This window comes from Triticum urartu, chromosome 7A (assembly GCF_056163025.1).
Source record: "Triticum urartu cultivar PI428250 chromosome 7A, HENAU_Tu73, whole genome shotgun sequence".
Lineage (NCBI taxonomy): Eukaryota > Viridiplantae > Streptophyta > Magnoliopsida > Poales > Poaceae > Triticum > Triticum urartu.
Genome location: NC_141879.1, coordinates 186,849,944 through 186,855,557, shown reverse-complemented (window position 1 = coordinate 186,855,557; position 5,614 = coordinate 186,849,944).

Here is a 5,614-nt window from a genome sequence, read left to right as displayed (position 1 = left end):
GGGGCGGAGCCCTTGCGCGTGTGGTGGCGCGACAGATCTGGCGGCTGTGGTGGCTGGCCCTGAAGCGGGCGACGGCGACTACGGCGCGTCGGGCAGCCCGGTCACGGGCGGCGACAACTTTTGTTGTGGCGGCGCATCATCCGGCTTCGGATCGGTGACGACGTGGAGGACCTGGTGGGCGGCTTCGCGGCACCTCAGGTTAGATATGATCTGGCTGGTGCAGCCGGCGATGGTGGCCATCTCCTCCGTCAGAGGTGGCCGGCCTGAGGCTGGATGATCAGATCTCGGAATCCGTCATCTAGTTCTGGCTGCGAGTCGGGAAGTGTTGGGGAACGCAGTAATTTTAAAAAAAAATCCACACACACACGCAAGATCCATCTAGGTGATGCATAGTAACGAGAAGGGAGAGTGTTGTCCACGTACCCTCATAGACCGTAAGCGGAAGCGTTATGACAACGCGGTTGATGTAGTCGTACTGTGACGCCCTCGATTCAATCGTACACTAATCATACACGCAAATGTGTACGATCAAGATTAAGGACTCACGGGAAGATATCACAACACAACTCTAGACACAAATTAAAATAATACAAGCTTTATATTACAAGCCAGGGGCCTCGAGGGCTCGAATACATAAGCTCGAATACACAAGAGTCAGCGGAAGCATCAATATCTGAGTACAGACATAAGTTAAACAAGTTTTGCCTTAAGAAGGCTAGCACAAAAGCAACATTGATCGAAAAGGCAAGGCCTCCTCCCTGGGAGCCTCCTAACTACTCCAAGTCGTCAGCGGCCGTCACGTAGTAGTAGGCACCCTCAGGGTAGCAGTAGTCATCAGTGATGTCATCTGGCTCCTGCGATCCGTCATCTGGTCGCAACAATCGGGTATGGGGGAAAAGAGGTAACAAAGCAGCCGTGAGTACTCATCCAAAGTACTCGCAAGACTTACATCCGATCTAAACTAAGTATGCATATGTATCAAAGGAAATGAGCTATATCTATGGACTAAACTGCAGAATGCCAGAATAGAGGAAAGGCTTAGTCCTATCGATGACTAGCATCTTCTGGAAACCACCATCTTGCAGCAACAGGAGGGAGTAGAGTAGCATAAAGTAAAGTAGCAGTAATGTTATCAACCTCGGCCAGAGATCTTTTCTCGACTCCCTGCGAGAAAGCAATCCCAGAGCCATACTATCCAAGTGTCAACACATTCCAAATCTCATCACCATCCAGTTCTCATCACAAGTATCCAGTTCTAGTTGTATCGATCGGGATACAACTCCAAGTGTCTGTTACCATAGGACAGGCTATCGATAGATGTTTTCTTCCCTGCAGGAGTGCACCAACTTACCCACCACGCTCGATTAACTCCGCCCGGACACACTTTCCTGGGTCATGCCCGGCCTCGGCCAAACAATACGCCATAACCCGACCTAGGCTTAATAGAGAGGTCAGCACGCCGGACTAAACCTATGCCCCCAGGGTTCATGGGCCATCGCCCCGGGAACTCTTGCACGTTGCGAGGGCGGCCGGTGAGCAGACCTAGCTGAAGGAAATATGCCCTAGAGGCAATAATAAAGTTATTATTTATTTCCTTATATCATGATAAATATTTATTATTCATGCTAGAATTGTATTAACCGGAAACATAATACATGTGTGAATACATAGACAAACAGAGTGTCACTAGTATGTCTCTACTTGACTAGCTCGTTAATCAAAGATGGTTATGTTTCCTAACCATGGACAAAAGAGTTGTTATTTGATTAACGGGATCACATCATTAGTTGAATGATCTGATTGACATGACCCATTCCATTAGCTTAGCACCCGATCGTTTAGTATGTTGCTATTGCTTTCTTCATGACTTATACATGTTCCTATGACTATGAGATTATGCAACTCCCGTTTGTTGGAGGAACACTTTGTGTGCTACCAAACGTCACAACGTAACTGGGTGATTATAAAGGTGCTCTACAGGTGTCTCCAAAGGTACATGTTGGGTTGGCGTATTTCGAGATTAGGATTTGTCACTCCGATTATCGGAGAGGTATCTCTGGGCCCTCTCGGTAATGCACATCACATAAGCCTTGCAAGCATTGCAACTAATGAGTTAGTTGTGAGATGATGTATTACGGAACGAGTAAAGAGACTTGCCGGTAACGAGATTGAACTAGGTATTGAGATACCGACGATCGAATCTCGGGCAAGTAACATACCGATGACAAAGGGAACAACGTATATTGTTATGCGGTCTGACCAATAAAGATCTTCGTAGAATATGTAGGAGCCAATATGGGCATCCAGGTCCCGCTATTGGTTATTGACCGGAGACGTGTCTCGGTCATGTCTACATTGTTCTCGAACCGTAGGGTCCGCACGCTTAAGGTTTCGATGACAGTTATATTATGAGTTTATGAGTTTTGATGTACCGAAGGAGTTCGGAGTCCCGGATGAGATCGGGGACATGACGAGGAGTCTCGAAATGGTCGAGACGTAAATATCGATATATTGGACGACTATATTCGAACATCGGAAAGGTTCCGAGTGATTCGGGTATTTTTCGGAGTATCGGGTAGTTACGGGAGAAGCAATGGGCCTTGATGGGCTTTAGTGGGAAGAGGAGAAAGGTCCAAGGGGCTTCTGCGCCCCCTCCCCTCTGGTCCGAATTGGACTAGGGAAAAGGGGGCCGGCCACCTTTCCTTCTCCTCCACTTCCTTCTCCCTTCCTTCCCTCTTGGTGGACTCCTACTAGGACTTGGAGTCCTAGTAGGACTCCACATCCTGGCCGCACCAATTGCCTTGGCCGGCCTCCTCCTCCTCCATCCTTTATATACTGAGGCAAGGGGCACCCCATAGAGACACAAGTTGATCTTCATGATCGTTCCTTAGCCGTGTGCGGTGCCCCCCTCCACCATATTCCACCTCGGTCATATTGTTGCAGTGCTTAGGCGAAGCCCTGCGACGGTAGAACATCAAGATCGTCACCACGCCGTCGTGCTGACGGAACTCCCCCCCGACGCTTTGCTGGATCGGAGCCCGGGGATCGTCATCGAGCTGAACGTGTGCCAAGAACTCGGAGGTGCCGGAGTAACGGTGCTTGGATCGGTCGGATCGGGAAGACGTACGACTACTTCCTCTATGTTGCGTCAACACTTCCGCTTCGGTCTACGAGGGTACGTAGACAACACTCTCCCCTCTCGTTGCTATGCATCACCATGATCTTGCGTGTGCGTAGGAAATTTTTTGAAATTACTACGTTCCCCAACACTAGCTACCTCCTTAAACAAGGCAGGAGCTTACGCAGTCCAACCCGGCGTGCGCCGCTCAGTCGCTGGCGTCTATTAAGCTTCGGCTGATGTATACGACGCAGAACGCCCATACTATGCCCACATGATGGTTAGTGCTATCAGGCCAGAGGCCCCTCGGATCAAATGTCCAAACCGTAGTGGATTAGGAGCACGCAGTAACGAGCAAAGACTCACGGTCGATGTGACCCCGTCACCCCGTCTCAAGTACTTGCAGCAAGGGCTAAGAATGCCTGGCCACGCCTCGTAAGTATCTCGCGGGCACCTTCCAGGTCAACCCGACTCCACATCACTCGCTATTAAGCTCGCGCGGGTACCCCTCAGGCCGACCTATCTTTAGTAACATGGCTCAGTGTAAAGTCATAGTAACCATAGTAACTGTGTGTCTAACACCAAAGGGAAAACCCGAGGAATCACCCCCGGTGAATTCCACTCGATGTTGTCATCAAGGTGAACGTAAGAGGATGCACCCTCGAGGTTCACATTTGATGGGTTGCACGACAGAGCCGTAACGGAAGTGGTTAAGGAGGAAATCACCCTCGATGACCTCGACCGTATAGCTACACTACGGAGATCTCATCAGGAGTGATGTAAGAGGTTCCACCCTCAACACTCGATGGTAACTCTGCAGAATCGTACAACTAACGGGGGTGATGTGCGGTGTCGGGGCCTGGACGTCAATCACGTTGATCGAGTCATTGAACATAAAGCGAGGCAACTAGGACAAGGTGGGGGTCACTGATGGATCTCTAACCAACCTATACTAAGCAGTTTAGGATAAGGAGGTAAGGTATGAAAGCAGGTAACAAAAACATGCTATGCATCAGAGTAGGATCATACATAAAAGCAGTAGCAGTTCTAATGCAAGCATGAGAGGGAAAGAAATGGGCGATATCGGAACGCTCAAGGGGGGTTTGCTTGCCTGGTTGCTCTGGCAAGGAGGGGTCATCGATGACGTAGTCGATCACAGGGGCAGCATCGGTCTCGGGGTCTACCGGAGAGAAGAGGGGGAAGAAACAATAAATATAAAGCAAACATAGCATCACAAAGCATAACATGGGAATATGATGTGCCAGGGCCTCACCTAACGTATGGCTACAAGATAAAGGTGAAGGGGGAATTCAACCGGGAAGGTATTCCCGGTTCCGGACCTGTGTCAGACAGATGACCGGAGGGGGAATGTCCCATGTTCAGATAGTTAGAGGCATCTGACAGGTAAACGGACCGCGTATCCGGATTCGTTGGATTTTTCTGAGCAACTTTCATGTAGAAAACATTTTCATCCGAGTTACGGTTTAATTTCTATGTAATTATAAAGATTAAAGCAATTTCTGGAATTATTAATATTAACAGAAAAGGAATATTGCATCAGCATGACGTCATAGTGACGTCAACAGTCAACAGGATGGCTGACCAGGTCAGACTGACCAGTGGGGCCACTGGGACCCACATGTCAGCCTGTGTTGGCTTAACAGTCGATTAACTAAACTAGCAGGGTCAATTAGGGGTGTGGGCCCCGGGTGTCAGTGAGTGTTTTAGGTTAAACTAATTACTTTTATTTATAAAACGTTATTAGACTAAAATAACAGAGGGGGCCCACACGTCAGTGGCTGGGGGCTGCCCAGTCAGCACGGTTGACTGGTCAAACCAGTCAACAGGGGTCAGGGGGTCCACTGGGGGCCACAGTCAGCGACTGGGGGCGGCCCTAGGCGGTGCCATGTAGGTGGGGCGCTGGAGAAAGCTCCGGCGAGCCTCTCCCGCGGCGGCTCATCACCGGAAACGGCCGGAAAAACGCTACGGGGCACGGGGGAAGGTGCGTCTAGGCGCGTTCGACGCCGCATCCACCTACGGTGGCGGTGCGGCCCGTAATAGGCTGGAACGACGACGGCGAGAGGCGGGACGGTCACCGGTCGCCGGAGTTCGGCCGCTTTCGGGTTTGGCGCTACGGGGCACCAAAGCGTGTGCGGTTTGCGGCTACAGCTAGCTGGCAATGCGGCGCGTCCGATGGAGCAAGCAGCAGGGGTGGGGATGGCCGGAGTGGCGCCGGCGACAAGCTGTGGAAGCGGTGAGCTACGTGCCTCGTCGGGGACGGTGCTACGGTGCGCGCGCGGGTGAAATAAACGGCTAGGCACGGTCTACGCAGTGCGACGAGGCCAATGAGCAGCAGCGCGCGTCCAAATGATCACCGAAACGACACCGGCGACGTGCTATGCGGCGGCGAGCTCGGGCAAGTCAAGGACGGCGGCTAGAGGGAGTAAACGGCGACGGAAGAGAGATAGGAGGGAGAAGAGGCTCACATTGAGCCTG